The 21,811-nt window shown below is 41.6% G+C and overlaps 1 protein-coding gene across 6 annotated transcripts in view; it reads left to right on the top strand.

Annotated features, from left to right (window-relative positions):
* Positions 1-1,577: 1,577 nt before the first annotated feature.
* Positions 1,578-21,811, top strand: part of ARK2N (arkadia (RNF111) N-terminal like PKA signaling regulator 2N) — an 87,058-nt gene continuing 66,824 nt past the window's right edge. For 2 of the 6 annotated variants that reach the window (XM_058692209.1, XM_058692210.1), the window contains exon 1: positions 1,578-1,869. The gene's annotated coding sequence lies outside the window, so the exon portion shown is untranslated. The remainder of the gene's footprint in view (positions 1,870-21,811) is intronic. The other 4 variants (XM_058692207.1, XM_058692208.1, XM_058692211.1 and 1 more) reach the window with 4 other exon arrangements.

Below are 21,811 nucleotides of genomic sequence, written 5' to 3'. Positions count from 1 at the left end.
TGGCACATAGCGGGTATTAAAAAAAAGTTAGCTATTAATATAAAATGATTATCAATTTATTAGTTTAGCCGTGGGTGGAAAATTCTCATGCTTGTGCGCAGTCAACATACATGAGTGAACTGGGGCAGCTGAAGCACCTGATCTGATGGGGACACTGATGTTAAGGGGAACGTGGGGCTAGTGCTGTGATTTTCATAATCTCCTCTTGGGTAGTGGTCACCCCAGCTTCCAGCTTGGTTCCTGAAAAAGTAAAGACCTTTTACATGTTCTCCTTAAGCTCTTACTTATTCATTTTTCAGAACCCTGCCTTTGGGAGTGCCGGTCCTTGGCTAGATCTTGAGTTATAAAGTTTGTTCTCAGTACCTCTTGTCTCTCCTTCTAAGCCCTATACCAGCCAGGTAGCCAGCACCCACTTCACCTTTTCTCCAGGTTCCACGTATAGCACATTTCTTTCAATCACAGACGTCAAGAAAATGTCTCAAAAACTCATAGAATGCACAGATGCATCACCCCTCCCACGCTGAAGTGCAAATGAGAGCAGTGACTCTGAAGAGGTGGAATTTGGGGCGTCTGCAGCCCATAGGGGAGAGCAGGGTCTCCCTGGCTGATCCGATTTCACCAGAAAGTGGCAGTCTATATGCCAGGCCTGTAGGGTTCCTGACCAGAAAACTCCAATGGGATGTTGATGCTACTGCAAGAGAAGAGCACAGCCGAATTTTCACCAGCCAAGCTGTCACCATCTTCAAAAAAGTGGGGAGAAAATGTTACAGGAAATACTAGGTGTTCAGGAAGAGACAAGCGACATGCACTCGAGAAATCAGAAAATACTTTATTTTGCACCAGTGCTGGCCCAGCAGAATCACCTCCAAAGGCTGAGCACCCAGCTTGGGTTTTATTGATCCTTTATACATGTGTGCTTCTGGGTTGGGCAGGACTAGTACAGTCAAGCTTCTGGTTCCTGGTTGCTGGCTGGAGCAGGCAAGGAGGGAAGAGGCAAGCAAGATTACAGAAGCCAAAAGCACGCAAGGGAGTCCAGGCTCAGACATCAGGCTGGCCCTTTTTATTTGCTCTTACCGGCTTTCCTTTTCATTCCTGTTCCCCGTCCCCCCTCCCCACCCCCCTTGATTCTCAAGCTGCTGTAGCCAACTTAGAGAAAATCAGTTTGTGGGGGCCAGGGAACTTTGCTGCCACGAAAGGAGCGGTGAAGAGTCACTCAAGGATTCAGACACTAGGAGCTCCCTGAGGGAAGGCTTCAGAAGGGGTGAATAGTGAGAAGTGCACTGAAAAGGGAGCACTGTCCTTCTTTTAGGGCATTATCCTTGGCTTGCATTGGCTGATTTCCGACCCTCTGGGAAGGACATTTCCGGAAGGGAGCTGCCTCATCAGATGGATGGAGCGCGGGAAAGGAGCCCGGGAAGCTGGTTTCCGCACGCTGGGCGCTCTGCAGCTGGAGGATTGCGTCTTTCTGTCCGCTAGATGGCGCTGTCTGGCTTTCCCTCGGCTTCCCGAGCCAGTCCCTGGAGGCCGCCGCCGCAGCGGCCGCTCTAGCCGACCGGCGCGGCCTCTGTGGTTCCGGGCGGAAGTGAGGCGCCGAGCGGAACGGCCTCTGGTGACATTTTCTCCGGGCGGCGCGGACGAGTGAAGGGACTTGGTGGTGGAGGCTGTGGAGGTGGGGAGATTCGCCTTAGCCCCGGCGGGGCTTTGCGACCCTCTGCTCGCCGCCCGGGCTTGTGCTGAGGAGGAGAAGGCGGCGGTGGCCGTCGCGTCCCGAGTCACCGCGGCCGGGGGAGTCCCGGCCGGGGGGTCGGTGCGTGCCCCGACGGGGCGCGCGGAGCGGGCGAGGAGGTGCAGAGCTGCCGCGGAGCGCAGGTGAGGCGGGAAGGTGCGCAGGGCCGCGGCCCGGCTGCGGGTCGAGCCGTGGGACCGGGCTGCGTCCCGGGGAGGGGTCGGGTTGAGTCGGAGGGGTTCGGGCCGCGGGTGTGGGATCTGCGGCGCCCGGGCGCCGGGGTCGTGACGGGCCCGGCCGGCGGGCGCCTAGTGTTCGCGCCCGGACTTGGCGGGAGGCGCGGCCCGGGTGGGGGCTCCCGAAAGGAGCGGAGTCGCCCGACGCCTTGTTCGCCCGCCCGCCCGGTGACCCTCGGGTCCTCCCGGCTTCGCCCAGCTGGCGGGCGGAGCTCCCTCTCCGGTTCCGCGGGCCGCGGGTCCCTGTCCCCGGGGGGCTGAGAGGAGGCTGGAGATGCCGCAGCCCGCGGGCTGCGCGGGGGAGCCGTTTTTCGGCCTGGAGTTGTCTTCACGCAACTTTCCTGCGTCCCGGCCCGCCGGGGAAGCGGCGGCGGCAGCTCTGCCAACTCTGCCAGCTCCGCGACCGGGGATCTGGCGCCGACACCTGCCCCTGCTCCCGGGAGCCCAGGCAGCCGCCCCAGCGCCGCGGCTGCCGCGGCCTAGGAGAGGGAGAAAAAGCTTCCTTTGGCTGGCGCCGCCTGCCTCTCGGCGCTTCCACTACCTTGGGTCGGCAGACGCCTCCAGTCGATGGAGGGATGTGTCAGCCTCCAGAATTGACGTCTGGTGGAGAGTTTGTCAACTTTCTTTGGAAAATCGGCGCAAATGTTAAACTGACGGATCCCAAGTCAAAGATCATTGTCTTCTCTGGCTCTTCCCAGGGAATTTTCACTTCTCCGCAGTAGCGCTTCCTACTTTGTAATTAATTTCTTATAGCACCGACCTCAGTTTATTGTTGGGGCAGCAGCCCCCACGAGAACAGCAGGTTATGCATTCTCTCACTAATTTACTTTCCTTTAATTTTATTTTACTTATTCTGAGAGAGAGAGAAGGGGAGACAGGATCCCAAGTAGGCTTCCCGCTGTCAGCGCAGAGCCCCATGGAGGGCTTGAGATCATGACCTGAGCGAAAATCAAGAGCCCACGCTTAAGGGACTGAGCCACGCAGGTGCTCCTTATTTTCCCATTTAAATCGTCTTCTCTGCTGTGTCAGAATAGAGTGTCTCAGGTTGAAGGAATGAACGTCTGTGGGTACTTGTTCTTCTAGCTTGAACCGCCTGAGCAGTTTATGCTTAGATGTGCTTTTCACTTCTTGACTGAGCTTTTGCTTTCTGAATCCTTCCAGCCAGTAGGATGAAAATCCCACTGGTGATGCTTTGTCAAGGTTGGACCTCTTAATTACAAATACATCTGGCAGTTTTGCCTAGCCTGTTATTGTGTAGTGTAGTTGGGCACATGCTAACAGTTTGAATCACTCCCTTTCTTCTCCAGGGTTATTTTAAGGATGGAGGCTATTCACTTTCTAATGTAGTTTTGCTGATCTAGGCAGTCTGGATTCCTCCAGCAAGAGCATTGCCTTTTGGTTTAACAAGCATTTTTAGAGGCCTACAATTGATAGTTATTACCTGATGTCCCGAGGAGTCATAACGCTAACCGTTTGTTAGTAGGAAGTGTGATATTTTGGTTGTCTAATTACTACGAAGTGTAATATTTTAGTTGTCTAATCTGGCAAATATGATGCCTCATTTAGTGCTTTATGCACAGTAGGTGCTTAGTAAATATAAAACTGAGTTAAATTTTTAATAGAAGTTAGTTCAGGAAACTAAAATGGAATTTAGTGCAGTGACCTATGCTACTTTGAAAAGGATCTCAATGAAATTTCATGCAGTTCCATTGAGAAATAATATTTTTAGCCATTTTTTGGTAAATTTTTAAAATGTTTTTATTTATTTTTGGGAGAGAGACAGAGACAGAGCATGCGCAAGAGCACAAGTGGGGGGAAGGGGCAGAGAGAGAGGGAGACACAGAATCTGAAGCAAGCTCCAGGCTCTGAGCTGTCAGCACAGAGCCTAATGCTGGGCTCAAACTTGTGAATTGTTAGATCATGACCTGAGCCGAAGTCGAATGCTTAACCAGCTGAGCCACCCAGGCACCCCTTTAGCCATTTTTAAATGAGAACGCTTTTCAGTATGACTGTACTTTTTTTTTTTTTAATGTTTATTTTTGAGACAGAGACAGAGACAGTATGAGCAGGGAAGGGACAGAGAGAGAGAGAGAGAGAGAGAGAGGGAGACAGAATCTGAAGCAGGCTCCAGGCTCTCAGCTGTTAGCACAGAGCCAATGCAGGGCTGGAACTCATGAGCGGTGAGATCATGACCTGAGTCGAAGTCGGATGCTCAACTGGCTGAGCCACCCAGGAGCCCCATACTTTTGAAACTTCAAGCCATATATTTTTTCATAATGTTAACATGTAAATGTAAACTTCAATACAGGTGTAGACAACATGAAAAGCAGAGAGAAGCTGCAAGGTAATTATACCTGAAGCATCAGCTAAATGGTTTCTTAATGAAACAATTTTTTCTGACATTTTTTTTGTGGAAAATGAGTGGCCTGGATTTTGGAGCTGGAAACTTTCCCCATTGCTAGCTTCATATTACGTTCACAGTGTAGTTGTTAAATTCCTCACTAATTTAGTGTATATTACTCTTAAATGCATTTATGAATGAGTGCCATAAGGCTCTTTGTTTTATACTTTTCATGATTAATCCCAGATCTGTATATTAAGGATAAATTCAGCTTTAGATTCTGTTGGAACTGAGTGTTCACTGTATGTCCTTCAAAGATTTTATTTGATAGTGACATTGGTACTTTAAGGCTCCTTACTATATGACTGGTAACTTTTATGTAACTTGTAAACTCATTCAAAGAATTGTTTTGCTGGGATATTCAGTTTTACAGTTTTGTTCTGACATGTGCATGAATAAATTTGATGTATGGGCAATTAGAATGTTTTTTGTTTTGTTTCTTTTTAAAGTTTGGAACTGGTATGTACTAGACACCCAAACCCTACGTTTGTAATTTTGACAAACCATCTTAGACCTTTCTGATTTTCCTGCATGTAACTAGGGATGTGAAAACACATGTGTGTTCATGTTTACATGCTTATAATTGACAGTACTTGAGAGAACCTGTAAAATAGGCTACTTTTGGGGTGCCTGGGTGGCTCAGTCAGTTGATCATCCGACTTTGGTAAGAGTATGATCTCACGGCTCGTGGGTTTGTCTTCACATAAGTTTTTGTGCTGACCGCCTGGAGCCTGCTTCAGGTTCTTTGTCTTGCCCTCTCTTTCTGCCCTTCCTCCGCTTGTGTGCTCTGTGTCTGTTTTTCTCTCAAAAATAAATAAATATTTTTAAAAATGCTACTTTTTAATTTTTTACTTTTTTTTTTTTTTTTTAAGTAAACTCTGCACCAAATGTGGGGCTTGAACTCATAACCCCAAGATCAGGAGTCATATGCTGTAGTGATTGAATCAACCAGACGTTCCTAAAAACGTGCCATTAATGTGTTTTCTTTTGAACCCTACTGATTTTGGTATTCTGTATTATTTTAAGAAAGAATCTGGGGCCAAATAAATTTTCTTGGATAGCTGTAGTAAAAATGAAATAGATAGTAATAAATGAGTAAAAAGCTGACTGTAGAAAGGGGGAAGAGCTATTGAGAAAACAGGACAAACAGGACACTTATTTATTGATTACTTTGTGCCAGTAGTGCTCTAGTTGCTAGAGCTATGCTTGGTGAATAGGATTGACCAGGTCCTGATGCTAAAGGAACTTAACCATTTAAACCGGCATTTGTGGGGCACCTGGGTGGCTCAGTAGGTCTGACTTTGGCTCAGGTCATGATCTCACAACTCATGGGTTTGAGCCCTGCGTCAGGCTCTGTGCTGACAACTGAGTCTGGAGCCTGCTTTGGATTCTGTGTTTCTGTCTTCTCTCTACCCCTTTCCCCCCCTCCCCCCCTTCTCTTCCTCCCTTCTCCCCCCCACCCCCACTGCCCCTCAAAAATAAAACAAACATTAAAAAAATTTATTTAAACCGGAGTTGGGATGGGTTTCCAGGTGGGCATTCTAGGCTAGGTAACAGCCTATGCAAAAGTCATGAGTATCAATAATCTTGACTGGTTAAGTGTGACCAGTGCCTTCAGTTTACAGAGGGTTAGGTTGTGAAGGTACCTTAGTCTGCTAATAAATTATTTTCTTCTTTTAGGGAAAAAAGGTTCAGGTGGAATATGAAGGATGCAATAGGCATTCCTTTTAAAAGATTTTCTTCATCCTTACGTTCAATGAGTAGAAATGTTGCTGGTTTTCTTTATTTTGGGTTGATTGTTATTTGTCAGACTGAAGTAATTTGATAGTTATTTTTCTTTAGTTTTTAAATTCTAGTCTTAAATTTAAATTTGACTGTTGTTTTGAAACTTTTCTAAATCTTTTAGCATTTATCTTTAATTGTACCTATATTCCTTACTCTTTCAGGGCTCATGATTGAACTTAGGGGAAATAAACAGTTTTCTGCTTCTGTGTGGGCAGCTTCTCAGCACAAGTGGGATTGATGTTCAGTCAGTTTTCACACTCAGCCCACAGGTCCTTGTGGTAAAAGGAAGGAGCAGGGTGAAACTAAGAAGTATTTCATATTCCTTCTATATTTCTGAACTAAGGGAGGAAATGTGTGTTATATATATTATACATATTTTTCATAATGTTAGCAGATGATAATAGTAGACGTGGTTTAAAAATACCATAAAATAACCAACGTGACTCACATTTGATGAGTGTCTTTTTTAGGTCTTGTGGCTTTATGGCGCTCATTGTCAGTTTTGGTTCTGTTCTCTTTCATGTCCCTATTCAAAACAAGGATTTTAGCCTTTGTAATTTAATAGCAAAAAGATACATGGTATAAACCCTAACTTACTAGTTTGAATTTATTCAATTTAAAAACTACCTAGATGAGTATTTTCTAGTTAACTGAAGATTAATTAAAAGTAGAAACCGGGGCGCCTGGGTGGCTCAGTCGGTTGAGCGTCTGACTTCAGCTCAGGTCATGATCTCGCGGTCTGTGGGTTCGAGCCCCGCGTCGAGCTCTGTGCTGACCCCTCAGAGCCTGGAGCCTGTTTCGGATTCTGTGTCTCCCTCTCTCTCTGACCCTCCCCCATTCATGCTCTGTCTCTCTCTGTCTCAAAAATAAATAAACGTTAAAAAAAAAAATTAAAAAAAAAAAAAGTAGAAACCAACCACAGAATTGACTTATGTGTATGTGTATGTGGGTTGTTTATACCTGATTAAATTAAAATCCCATTTACTGAGTAGGTGACAGGTGGGAATGGGTGGAAAGATGAAAGAAACCATTTCTGCCTAAGGTACTCAAATCTAGTGAACCAGATGACTTCTGAGTTTCTTTCCTGCTCTAAAATGTGAAGAAAAGTTGGGTGCCTGGTGGCTCAGTCGGTTAAACATCTGACTTCGGCTCAGGTCACGATTTTGAGGTTCGTGGGATCTGCATTAGGCTCTCTGCTGTCAGCACAGAGCCCGCTTTGGATCCTCTGTCTCCCTCTCTCTTTGCCTCTCATCCATTTTTTTCTCTGTCAAAAATTGAATAAAAACATTTTTAAAAAGTAAAGTTTTGGGACGCCTGGGTGGCTCAGTCGGCTGAGCGTCCTCCTTTGGCTCAGGTCATGATCTCATGGTTCAAGCCCTGTGTTGGGCTCTGTGCTGACAGCTCGGAGCCTGGAGCCTGCTTCAGATTCTGTGTTTCCCTCTCTCTCTGTCTGTCCCCTGCTTGTGTTGTCTCTCTTTCTCTTAAAAAGAAACAAACATTAAAAAAAAATTTTTTTTAATGTGAAGAATAATGGGCTATAGGAGAAAATGGTACTGTAAAACAAAATAATTATAGTGTGGAATTAGTCTTTTCCTTTATAAAATCAATTTGTTTCACTGATTTATTTTTTAAAGTTTATTTGTCTGAGAGAGAGTGTGTACACAGGTGGGGAAGGGGCAGAGGGAGTAGAGTAAATCCCAAGCAGGCTCTGCACTGCCAGCGTGGAGCCCGATGCGGGGCTCCAATTCAAACTATGAGATCATGACCTGAGCCAAAACCAAGAGTCTGATGGTCAACCCCCTGAGCCACCTAGGTGCCCCTCTTTTGTTTTTGTTTTTAAATGACATTTTTCTTAAGTGGGTCTCTAAGTGTAAAAGAAAATGCGGACTTGAGTGTTCTTTTTTGTACTGCCAGTTCGTTTACAAAATACTTTTTCCTCTGCCTGGATTTCAAGTCCAAGTATTAGTAAGTTCTGGTCATTTGTTCAAAGATTACCAAAATTAAATCTGTTGAAACTTATAGCAGTCATATCCAAGAATGTGGATAAATTAGGGTTGTGCTTAAGTAATTTAGAATATTAAGTTTTCGGGGCACCTGGGGGCTCAGTCGGTTAAGCATCCGACACTTGGTTTTGGCTCAGGTCACCATGTCATGGTTCCTGAGTTTGAGCCCCACATCGGGCTCTGCGCTGTCAGTGCAGAGCCTGCTTGGGATTCTCTCTCTCTCCCTCTCTCTCTGGCCCTTCCCTGCCTGTACCCTCTCTCTCTCAAAATAAATAAGCTAAAAAAAAAATTAAAAAATTTAAGTTTTCATTAGCATGGCAAACATTAGGGAAACAAGATATGGACCAACGTGTTTAGAAGTTATTTTTTATTGAGTTGTCTGGTTAAAAAAAAATAACTTTTATGATGTTCTGAGTCAGCATTTTGCTAGATGCCTTATAATTAGAGAAAGGTATTGTTGGGGATAGGGAAGTTGGGTGTGGACTAAAACTCTGGGAAAACAGAACTGTTTTCCTTTCTGTGTTAAGAACAAAAACCTCATGTGGTTAAGATTTTAAGCAGTATCCTGTCTGCCTTAGTTTAAAAAAAATTTTTTTTAAGTTTATTTTTATTTATCTTTGAGAGAGAGATGGAGAGCAAGTAGGGGAGAGAGAGGGAGACAGAATCCCAAGCAGACTCTGTACTGTCAGGGCAGAGCTGGACCCCGTGGGGGGTGGGGGGGTGGGGGGGCGCTGGCTCAAACCCACCACCGTGAGATCATGACCCAAGCCAAGACCAAGAGTCAGATGCTTAACCAACTGAGCCACTCCAGCACCCCTGGCTGCCTTCGTTTTAATCTAACATAGAAGCATAGTTTATTCTTACGTCAACACTTTATCATCAAGGGTTTCCTATTATTTTACTCCATTGCAGCCCCCTAAATGATTTGCTCTGGTAAGTTTTTGGTATCATTTATCTTGGGGACCTCAGATCCCACCATGTGGTGACCCATCTTTATGTGTTCTGTATTCTGAGGGAGATAGAAATAGCCAGAGCAGAAATCTTGGAGAAAATCTAGAACCTGTTCTTTATCCTTAATTTACACCAATGTTGCTTTTTTTTTTTTTTTTTTTTTTTTTTAATTTATTTTTTGGGACAGAGAGAGACAGAGCATGAACGGGGGAGGGGCAGAGAGAGAGGGAGACACAGAATCGGAAACAGGCTCCAGGCTCCGAGCCATCGGCCCAGAGTCTGACGCGGGGCTCGAACTCACGGACCGCGAGATCGTGACCTGGCTGAAGTCGGACGCTTAACCGACTGCGCCACCCAGGCGCCCCCCAATGTTGCTTTTGAGTAGAGGGTCTCTCATTAGCCATGGTGCCTTCTCTGCATTTGGTAACTTCCTTGGCTCTCGATGCTGGTTTATTCACAGCCTGGGGCTGGGCCAGACGCATGTCAGTAGTGGTAGTATCTGTAACATGAAGTGATTTGAGCAGCCATTATCACTCTTGGCCTATTTATAGAGCTTATATCAGTGGAGAAAAGGTTGGCTGGCAAGCAAGCAAAGTTGCTCTCTTCCCGTGGTTGCAATCTCTCAATTTATATTTCAGTTTGGATAGGCCAAATCCATTCAACCGCATTCATTTTTAACATTCCTTTTCAGTACTCCAATCTTTTAGCACTGCAGTTTCTTAGTCAACTTCACTTTTTTTTTTATTTTTATTAAAAAAAAAATTTTTTTTTTAACGTTTATCTGTTTTTGAGACAGAGACAGAGCATGAACGGGGGAGGGTCAGAGAGAGGGAGACACAGAATCTGAACCAGGCTCCAGGCTCTGAGCTGTCAGCACAGCTGACAGTGTGTCGAACTCACGGACCGCGAGATGATGACCTGAGCCGAAGTTGGCCGCTCAACCGACTGAGCCACCCAGGTGCCCCATCAACTTCACTCTTAAGGAAAAAGCCAAACAACTATTCCCACACTGAGAATAATTAGCAATAATTCTTTACTATCATATAATATTTAGTATTCAGATTGCTCTGTTGTCTCATAAATGTATTTTTATACTTAACTCAGATTGAGTCAAACAAGGTCTGTAATGTTTTGTAATTTAAAGGTCCCCCGCTTTGTTTTTTTCCCCTGGCAAATTATTTGTTGAAGAAAATTTTCCCAGTTTGAATTTGCCAGTTATATTCCAGTGGTGGTATTAAACGTGTTCCTCTGTCCCTTTGGTTTCTTGTTATTTGGCTTTAGGTTTAGAGGCTTGATCAGATTCAGTTTCTATAATGTATAGTCTCTCCTTTTTCTTTGAGGGGGGAAAATATTTTATAGGTGATGTTGAGTACTTGCATTAGGAGGCACTTAATGTTTGGTTCTCTGTGGTATTAGCAGCTCTTGATAATCACTGCTGAATTCCATTACTTAATTACTCATAACTCCTCACTCTGAATGCCCTTCATCATTCCTGGTTCTAGCCTTTTATACTGTACCTTGTTTATAGCCTCTTTGACCTCTTCCATTTGAGAGCTAAGGGAAGGGATGGATTGCTGTGGAGAAGAGGGCTATTTCAACTATATTATAGTTTTGTAGGAGTTGTTATTTCAATCCTGATCTTTGGTTACTACATTGTCCATTTTATCCATGCTACAACTTCTCAGTGGAAAACTAATCCCAAATGCAACAAATAATCAAAAGAAATCTTTGAAAAGCAATATTTGTTTTGAGATATTAGTGCTTACTTAAGATAAGGGTACTATTGTCATTAAAGTAAGTTATTGTTTATATATAAAAATTAGAAACAAGGTTAATTTTTCTACTTCAAAGGATTTGGCAACACCACCATTAGGGACATAATGGAATCTCTTCCTAGAACTGAACATCTAGGAAGAGGGGGCTTCTTTTTGATTTATTTTTATATCCAAGTTGATAGTACTGTTAAGGTGTTTCATTATTAGTCATGGTGATTTTTTAAAATGATTCTTCTGTTCATCAATTTAACAAATATTTATTAAATATTATGTATTAGGGCGCCTGGGTGGCTCAGTTGGTTAGGTGTTCCACTTTGGCTCGGGTCGTGATCTCACAGTTCACAAGTTCTGAGCCCCGCGTTGGGCTCTGTGCTGTCAGCTCAGAGCCTGGAGCCTGCTTCATTCAGATGCTGTATCTCCCTCTCTCTCTGTCCTTTACCCACTCAGGCTCTGTCTCTCTCTGTCTCTCAAAAACAAACAGACGTTAGAAGAAAAAAATTAAAGGGGTACCTGGGTGGCTCAATTGGTTAAGCGTCTGACTATGGCTTAAGTCATGATCTTGGATGGGTTTGAGCCCCATGTTGGGCTCTGTACTCACAGCTCAGAGCCTGGAGCCTGTTTCATTCAGATTCTGTGTCTCCCTCTCTCTCTGCTCCTATCCCGCTCATGCTCGCTCTCTCTCTCTCTCTCTCTCTCTCAAAAAGGAACCAACATTAAAAAAAAATTTTTTTTAATTAAAAAAAAAAGCAAAACTTCAAAACACCTTAACTTGGGCTCTGTTTTTTTGTTTTTTTTTTAAAGTTTTTAGGTGCAGGGTAGTCAGAGTTTGACAAAGAGCTTAGAAAATGGTTTTAAAGACTCACAACTGATTGTCATGGATTTTTTTTTTTTTAACTTTGGTCTCAATTATTAGGAAAGCTATTCTTATTTAAAAAAAGAGCAGTAGATACAAACTATAATCTATTTTATATCATAACTGTCTTGGAGGCAGAAACTTCTCTCATTGTTGGTGGTAGTCTCATGATTTTTTTTTAACTTCCATTAACATAAGAAGTATTTTTACAACAGTGTAGAAGTAGTCTAGTTGCTTTGATTTTCAGTGCTAGGAGAGTGCATCATTTTTGAATCATAGTTTCAGTGGTAAACACAGTTGAATATTTAAAATTTTTTTTTTCAACGTTTTTTATTTATTTTTGGGACAGAGACAGAGACAGAGCATGAACGGGGGAGGGGCAGAGAGAGAGGGAGACACAGAATCGGAAACAGGCTCCAGGCTCTGAGCCATCAGCCCAGAGCCTGACGCGGGGCTCGAACTCACGGACCGCGAGATCATGACCTGGCTGAAGTCGGACGCTTAACCGACTGCGCCACCCAGGCGCCCCAAACACAGTTGAATATTTAAACTGCAAAGAAACCCCACAATTTTTGAATTTTGAAGGCAAGCCTATTAAAAAAATAACTTTAAAATATTTGTTTAGACTGCTGTGAGACTATTTATTTATTTTTTAAAGATTTTATTCTTGTGGCGCCTGGGTGGCTCAGTCGGTTGAGCATCCGACTTCGGCTCAGGTCATGATCTCGCAGTCTGTGAGTTTGAGCCCCGTGTTGGACTCTGTGTGACAGCTCAGAGCCTGGAGCCTGCTTCGGATTCCGTGTCTCCCTCTCTCTCTGCCCCTCCCCCTCTCATGCTCTGTCTGTCTCTCTCTCTCTGTGTGTCAAAATAAATAAACATTAAAAAAATTTAAAGATTTTATTCTTTTTAAGTAATCTCTACACCCAACATGGGGCTCGAACTCACAACCCTGAGATCCAAAAGTTGCATGCTTCACCGACTGAGCCATCCAGGCGCCCCTGCTGTGAAGCTATTTAGACTGCAATTCCCTTGCTTAATAAACTCCTTCCCTATTAATATGTCATAGTTTTTACTTTTATTGGTTAATTGGTATGCCGTGAGCATAATTTTAAGTAAGTGCGGTATAGAAAAGTATATCTATTTTTTTTTTCAAATATAAATATACTAAAGAAATGGTGGTTTGGGGGTTTCTACAGAGTAAAAACAATGGATATTTGTTTTTAGGGAAAGTTATCAAAGGAGTAGCCTTGTTTACTTCTTAAATGTAAAAGGTAGATATACTTTGATTTACATGAAATAAGATTTTTTTTGGTTAAAATTTACTTTAAAAAATGTTTATTTATTTATTTTGAGAGCGAGAGAGCCATCAGGGAAGGGACAGAGAGAGAGGGAGACAGAGAATCCCAATCAGGCTCTGCGACTGCCAGCACCCAGCTGGATGTGGGGCTCAAACCCACGAACTATGAGATCATGATCTGAGCTGAAACCAAGAGCTGGACGCTTAGCTGACTGAGCCACCCATGCACCCCATAGACATACATATACATGTATATGTATCTAGCAATCTCTACATCCAAAGTGGGGCTTGAACCCATGACCCTAAGATTAAGAGTCACTTGCTCTTCTGACTGAGCCAGCTGGGTGCCCACAAAAGATGTATTCTTGTATAATTGTGGCAAAACCAAATTATGAAGTGGCTTAGTATTTATTTAAACATTGATAGTTTGTATTAGTTGAGCCATAGATATAAGGAAGGAAAAAATGTCCTGCCATTTGCTTTTCCTGTGGCTGCAATTTTGAAAAAATAATTAGTTTCTTAAGTCTTGTATCATTATTACGCATATCTGAAAGGCATGTGCTAAGCTATGATGCATTTGTAGATAAAGCCAGTGCTAAAGGGCAACTACACTTGTAGCAGAGCTTGTCCTTCAAATATTTATTTATTCATTCATTTATTGAAAACATTTTTTTAAATGTTTATTTTTGAGAGAGAGACAAAGAGACAGAGCACTTGTTGGGGAAGGGCAGAGAGAGAGGGAGACACAGAATCTGAAGCAGGTTCCAGGCCCGAGTTGTCAGCACTGAGCCCGACAGGGGCTGGAGATTGTGACCTGAGCTGAAGTGAGCGGCTTAACCGACTGAGCTACCCAGGTGCCTGTATTTATTTATGTAAAAAAATTTTTTTTTAACATTTATTTATTTTTGAGAGACAGAGACAGAGCACGAGCAGGGGAGGGGCAGAGAGAGAGGGAGACATAGAATCCAAAGCAGGCTCCAGGCTCCGAGCTCTCAGCACAGAGCCTGATGCGGGGCTCCAACTCACCAACTGCGAGTTCATGCCCTGAGCTGAAGTCAGACGCTTAATCGACTGGGCCACCCAGGCGCCCCCTATTTATTTATTTTTAAATGTTTATTTTTGAGAGAGTGCGTGTGAGCAGGGGGTGGGAGAGCAGAGAGGGAGACAGAATCCCAAGCAGGCTCTGCTTTGTCAGTGCAGAACCCAGCTTGACTCTGAGCTGAAATCAAGAGTCAGACATTTAAGTAACTGAGCCACCCAGGTGCCTCTGTCCTTAAAATTTTTAAGTGGTTGGGAAATTATTAAAAATAAAGGATTTTAAAATGGCCAGTTTTTGAAAAAGCAAAATGTCCTCAAGATTTTATTTTAATGAAACTTGTTTTTTAAACATTGTATCTACAGGCCCTAGCAAAATATCTTTTAATAAATACTGAATAGAAGTATATGTTGTTCAACAGATATTAAATGTCTGCTCCGTTGGGTGTTTTTCTAGATGCTACAGTGAGACAAGTCTTGTGACCTCTTGTATTCTATGAAACAGAAAATAAACTATAAATACACAAATGAGCAAGGTAACTTTAGATCCCTTTTAAAAAATGGAGAATAATGGGGTATGGGTGAGAGGTGTTTAGTATATTTATGGAAGGCCTTTTTTTAGGTGAGTTTGAATTGAGATCTGAAATACAGGAGCTATCCTGCCTTCATAAGAGTGAAGGAACGTGCTTTCCTGGTAGTGGGAACAGCAAATGCAGAACCCCTTGAGTCAGAAAAGATCTTATTTACATGTTGAAAAATCTGGATCCTAATGAAACAAAATGATGCTGAAGTGAGACTAAAGCAGTACATGCCTCGTAGGCCTAAAAAATTTTATTTTAATTGTAAGGAAATGTATGTAAAAGAAACTGCAAGTCTAAGCAAGGAGCAGTCTTGTTTACCTTCTTCAGTGTACAATGTAGATATACCTTTATTCACTCAGGAGATATATTCTTGTATATTTGTGGGGAAACCCCAAATTTTAAATATTAAACCTCAAATACATTAGGAAAACTTATTTTGAGGAGCCTGTATGAAAGCCTTATTTTTAAAATATATAACCTATGGGGCGCCTGGGTGGCGCAGTCGGTTAAGCGTCCGACTTCAGCCAGGTCATGATCTCGCGGTCTGTGAGTTTGAGCCCCGCGTGAGGCTCTGGGCTGATGGCTCGGAGCCTGGAGCCTGTTTCCGATTCTGTGTCTCCCTCTCTCTCTGCCCCTCCCCCGTTCATGCTCTGTCTCTCTCTGTCCCAAAAATAAATAAAAAACGTTGAAAAAAATATATATAACCTAAATTATCTTTTGTAAAGATCCAGATGTTGAGAACTTTCATTTTGGTTGAAGGAGGCTACTTGGGTAGCACAGTCTAGTCTTAGGTTAAGAAGCAGGTTGGAAATTCAGAAACTGTTCTACTAAATATATCTGTCTGATTCTATCTAAATATATCTTGGCCATTGACCTACATATTCTTTTCTTAGAAATGAGGATTATACATTTCAGGTTAACTATGAGCAATAATTAATAAAAATAATTAAAATGTTCTGGAAACCTAAATGGAATTGTTTAGGAAGTTGTCAGTGTGGGCAGACCACTCATTCTTTGTATCTTTTTAAATTACAGCTTTATAAAGGGTCTACAAATAAGCAATAAAACATTGATCAGTTTCTTCTTCTTTTCTTTTTTAAGTTTATTTTGAGAGAGAGAGCATGCAAGTGTACCAACGGGAGAGGGGCAGGGAGAGAGGGAAAGGGAGAATCCCAAGCAGGCTCTGAGCTGTCAGCACAGAGCCCAGTGCGGGGCTTGATCCCACAAACTGTGAGATCATGACCTGAGCCTAAATGAAGACTTGGGAGGTTTAACTGACTGAGCCACTTCAGGCATTCCTCATCAGTTTCTTTTTTATTTTTTTATTTATTTATTATTATTATTTTTTTTTAATTTTTTTTTAACGTTTATTTATTTTTGAGACAGAGAGAGACAGAGCATGAACGGGGGAGGGTCAGAGAGAGGGAGACACAGAATCTGAAACAGGCTCCAGGCTCTGAGCTGTCAGCACAGAGCCCGATGCGGGGCTCGAACTCACGGACTGCGAGATCATGACCTGAGCCGAAGTCGGCCGCCCAACCGACTGAGCCACCCAGGCGCCCCTCAGTTTCTTTTTTAAAAGTAATAGTGACTGAAGCACTCTTTTAGTAGGTTTTTCAGTTGAAATTGCCTACGTATTATTTTTTAAAATGTTCCTTGAGCCTTTTTGAAACATTGAGGTCTTGGCTAATTACATGGTCGAATTTTATGCTGTGTCTGAAATTGACTATAGTCACTAGTAGCAGTGCTTGGAGGCACTAGGATGCCAAGATACAAGGGCCAGGGTAATGCAGGGTAATGCAGATTGCTCTCGTGTTGACTTTTCAATGAAGTCTGCAAGTAGATCTGTTTTCTGTATACAGTGACCCCTAGCTCCTGCAATAATGTTTACGCAGATGACTGTACCATATGTGTACTGTAGCACCATATGCATTTTTAGAAAGCAAAAATGAGATCTGATAGGTTCATTTAACTTTGATAAATCCAAGGTACAACTGGCCTCTAGCCTATTTGGGGCTAGAAACTCATTTGATATCATCTGGGCACTATTTTTCTCTTTGTATACTGGCTTTCTACTGCTTTTCTTCGTGGGCTTCATTTTTAGCCAGACTTTTCTTTTATGAGGGCAAAATTGGTTTTCCCACAGCTCCAAGCTAACAGTTTCCTCAGCATTTAGAAAAAATTAATAGAATTTATATTTCAGAGTAGTTTTAGATTTGCTAAAAAATTGAGCAGAAAGTGCAGAATTCCTGCATACCCCCTCTTCAGTTTCCCTTTGAATAACATCTTGCATTAGTTTGGTACACTTGTTACAATTGATGAGCTAATATTGATACATTACTAAAGTCCATGTTTACATTAGTTAGGCCCCACTTTTTGTGTTGAAAAACAGATACCATAACACAGAATAACAGTTCTGTGGATTTTGACAGATGCCTAATGCCTGTTGGTCATTGTGGTATCCAGCAGAATAGTTTCACCGCCCTAAAGATTTCCTTTGCTTCACTTACTATTCCTTCCCCTTCTCCATTCCTCTTTGGCAACCATGAATTTTTTTTTTTTTTTTTGGCAATTTATTTTAATAGACTTTTTTTTTTTTTTTAAGTAGTTTAAGGTTCACAGCAAAATTGAATGGAAAGTACAGAGAGTTTTCCATGTACCCCTTGGTCCCACACATTCTTGGTCTGCCCCATTATCAATATTCTTAATCAGGGTGGTACATTTCTAACAACTGAGGGACCTCCATTGACACATCATCACCCAGAGTCCCTAGTTAACATTAGAGCTAATTCTTGGTGTTGTATAATTTCTGGTTTTGGACACATAATGTGTATCCACCATTGTAGTTTTCACTACACAGAGTAGTTTTCACTGCCCTAAACATCCTCTGTGGTCCACTTGTTCATCTTTCCTTCCTCTGAGCCTCTGGCAACCACTGATCTTTTTACTCTCTGTATAGTTTTGCCTTTTCTAGAATGCCATATAGTTTGAATTATAGAGTATATAGCCTTTTCAGATTGGCTTCTTTTACTTAGTCACATACATTTAAGTTTTCTTCAGGTCTTTTCGTGGCTTAATAGCCCATTTCTTTTTAGTACCGAATAATATTCCATTGTTGGGATGTACCATAGTTTACTTGGTCACCTGCTGAAGGATGTCTTGGTCGTTTCCAATTTTTGCAGCTAGCCTGTAGCATTTTTGACTGAAAACACAATATTGAAAGCATTCTTTTTCTTGACTTTATTACTGTCATCTATAGCAAATATTTATCCCCCCCCCCCAGGTGGTTTCCCCCTGTAAGGGTTTTATTATTAGCTTTTCAAAAGATGGCAAGTGTTAGAGGAAATTTTTCTCCTAGGCTAAGATAAGAATAGTTCTATTTTAAAAACAGTAAAATGCAAATTAAATGTTTCTCCATTGTTAATCTAGCATTGACTGGTTTACAATCAGTAAATTGTAAGTGAAATTAATACTCAAAATAACATTCTTAGTTTAGTACTTAACTGTAGTATCATTTTGTAGCTGGAAAATGTGCTTAGTGAGGTTACATGCCTTGTCCAAAGTCACATAGGCTTCAGATAAAAACAAAGGTCATATTACTGTAAGTCTTCTGGGTTTTGCATGGCACTTTGCTCTCCTTTTACTTAATCCTAACATTTTTGGGGGGGAGGGAGCACCAGTTAAATATTGTATCTAAGTGGTTCAGAATCTACAGATTCTCTGTATTAACTCCTCTGTGTAATCTCTATTTGTTTCTCTGACTCCAAAGCCCTTACGCTTTATGGTTTAGCAAAACTATCACCTAATTGTTTATGATAAATTAAGAGTGATGGATTGAGGGTTGTCAATAGCAAATATTTATTGAGTGGCTCGTTGTTTTAAGATATAGTGCTAGGTGGGATGTACTGTGGAGTGATGATGACTGATAAAGAACTTGGACTCTGGAGTTGCTTCTGAGAAAATCCTGACTCTAGTATTAACTTTGTGAGTTTGTGCAAATTCCTTAACTTTGCTTCTATCTGTAAAATAGAATAATAGTATTTACCTTATGGGGTTGTTGGGGGTGGGTTAATGCATTTAAATGCTTAGCAGTTTTCTGGAGATTAAAGAGTGCTTGACTTTAATAGTGTTACTGTTTTTATACATATGAACAGATGTAGTGTATCCTTGGGCATCAAACAGTTCCATGCAGTCATCCAAAGGCTGGATAATTTGCAGTTATTTTTACAAAAATGTAAGATTAGCACTAAAATACTACTAAAACTACTCCTCTTTCCTACATAAATGCTATGTATTGAGAAGTGTCTAAGTAGTGTGCTCGGGCAGTCTATGCTTTAGACTTTTTAATGTTTATTTATTTTTGAGAGCGAGAAAGACAGAGTGTGAGCAGGGGTGGGGCAGAGAGAGAGGGAGACACAGACTCTGAAGCAGGCTCCAGGCTCTGAGCTGTTAGCCCAGAGCCTGACACAGGGCTCAAACTCATGAACCGTGAGATCATGACCTGAGCCGAAGTCAGACACGCAACCGAGCCACCCAGGTGCCCCTATGCTTTAGACTTTTTAAAGCATTATGTTGTTTCATATATGCACGTGTTTCTTTTAACCTTCAGAATGTGTATTTCTACTTCCTACTCCTTTTTAACTTTTACAGATTAGGAACTGAAGAACAAAGGTTGAGACTCATCCTAGGTTATACAGTTAGTGGCAGAATGAAGATTAGAACCCAAGTTCCTGACTCCTACCTAAATTATTTTTTTCTTCTCTACTTTGCTGCATTTCTTTCTTTTCTTTTCTTTTCTTTTCTCTTTTTTCTTTTCTTTCTCTCTTTTTTATTTTAAGAAGGAGCAAGCATGAATTGTGGAGAGGGGCAGAGAGAATCTCAAGCAGGCTCCATGTTCCGTGCAGAGCCCAAAGTGAGGCTTAATTCCACGGCCCTAGAATCATGACATGAGCCAAAATCAAGAGTCAGATGCCCAACCAGCTGAGCCACCCAGGCGCCCTGCTGCCTTTCTTCTTCATGTCATTACTTACACATACAGTGAGAGGTGCACAGAGAAAAATAGAGAAAATCGTAGCCGATTGTCAAAGATGAGATTTTTTCCAGTTCATTGTTTTATTTGGTCTTAGGAGTGCCAAGATTACTTTAATATTCTTGGCAGGAAAATCCCTCCCCAACCTCTGCTGAGCTTAGACCTCAATATGAAATATCTAGTGCTTCTCCAACATTTCTTTGGATGTCTCAAAGGCACTTTAGAATCCGTAAGCCTAAAACCAAACTCTTGATGTCCTTTTCTCTTCCATTCACTACACAGGTCCTTTCATGTTCTCTTAGTGATTGGTTCTACTGTCAGTCTAGTTGCAGAATCCAGAAACCGAAGACTTGCCCTTGACACGTGCCTTTCTCACTCCGCATTTTTGCTCCATGATCTCACATCCATCCACATCCACATGTTGCCAGAACCATTAGTCCAGAGCTACTGTAATTTTTTTTTACCTTGCCTTTGAATTGTTCTACTGACATTTACTTGTCTCCTTTTCCATCCTGTCTCCACGATGCAGCCAGAGTGTACAAATCAACTTAAATCTATGTCTCCTTCCTCTCTTTGTAATAGTGGGTTCCTATTTACTTTTGGTTATGTTACATTCCTCTTTCTTTTTCTCTTTTTATGGTGCCAATATATCTTCTCTCTGACATACTTACCACAGTAGTAAATTTCATGTTTGTGTGATTATTCAGTTGTGTGATTATTCATTTGTCTCTTTCTTAGACTTTACTGTCAGGGAAGTACTGCATATTTCCCAGTGCCTGGCACAGGTACTCAATAAATATGTGCCTAATACATGAATGGATTCAGATAACATTGTAGACATGTTACAATGTTCGTTCTGTGAGGAACTTGAAGTGAAGAGGAAGAAGAGAGAATAGAAAGGTTTAAAAAAATACTGTTTCTTGAAATTTGACTTTGAAGTTGTGTACTAGGTGCTTTGCATGTGTTACTCATTTTGTCCTGCCAAGGACTGAAGTTTTAGAAACAAGGAAATTGTGGCTTAGAGAACATCAATAATTTGTCAGTGGATACATGGTGCTTCAAATTAACTTTCTTTTCTTGCATCAGGAATGATGTTCTTAGGAACTTTTGTTCTCTTGTTGGAAAGGTGTGGATCACCATATCTTATGGCTACCACTGTATTGAATTAGTGTTACTACCATATTGTATGAATGCTGAGAGTAACATTGATGAAAAGTGACTGACAGCAGTTTTATTTATGCAGGATTATTGTCTTTGCTAACATAGACCTCTTCATATTAATCTAATCAATTTTAAGTTATCTCAAATGAAACTTTGAAATCCCATCTTGGGTTTTGAGTCCAGTGCCTCTGACCTTTCTTGCTTTTAATGTTTTTTCTCATGTCTCTCTTGGTATACAGTTTTAAGATTCTGTGGTAGCCCATTTTATCCTTGCTTTCATTTATTAAAATCATTCTTACCTTTCCAAACCCATCTTTTATTATCTTCTTCATAGATAGTTTTCCTGGTTCTGATCTGGTGAATGTCTGGAGTTGTTTATACCTCTCCTGTAGCACTTCCTTAATTTTGCACTACTTGTTACATTCATCCAGTTCATTTGTGTGAGCTGCTTACTGTCTTTAACTGCTCTGAAACACTTAAATAGTAGGTTTTCAAGCCACAGATTTGTTTCTGATTATATCTCAGTGTGAGTACTGTGATTTATTCATTTTTGTAAGCCCAGACCTAGTTGCTTGACATAATAGGTATTTGATACATATTAGTTGAATTAAATACCCTCTGCCCTAGTTTTTCTTTTAAAAATGGTTTTAATATTTTGAAGAGTTTGAAGAGACATATAACAAGATCAGATTTTAGTTTTTAAACAAAATAATTCTGGCTGCATTTGTAGCAATCAAGAGTGGGTATGAGGAGACCACTATGATTATTATAGTAGTCCAGGCAGTAGGGAAATGAAAATGCCTGAAGGATATTTGGGATATTTGGGTGGCCAAATTGATAGGATGTGGTGTTAAAATGGAATTTGGGGGTATCCCTTTTGGATTTGATAACAATACAGAATTAATTACACATTAAGTGCTTGCTAGAGGAAAGGCAGGTTTGGGTTTTTGTTTTTGTTTTTGTTTTTTTTTAAACATG

This window comes from Neofelis nebulosa, chromosome 11 (genome assembly GCF_028018385.1).
Source record: "Neofelis nebulosa isolate mNeoNeb1 chromosome 11, mNeoNeb1.pri, whole genome shotgun sequence".
Lineage (NCBI taxonomy): Eukaryota > Metazoa > Chordata > Mammalia > Carnivora > Felidae > Neofelis > Neofelis nebulosa.
Note: the sequence above shows the minus strand (reverse complement) of the source record. Positions and strands in the feature narration are given on the sequence as shown.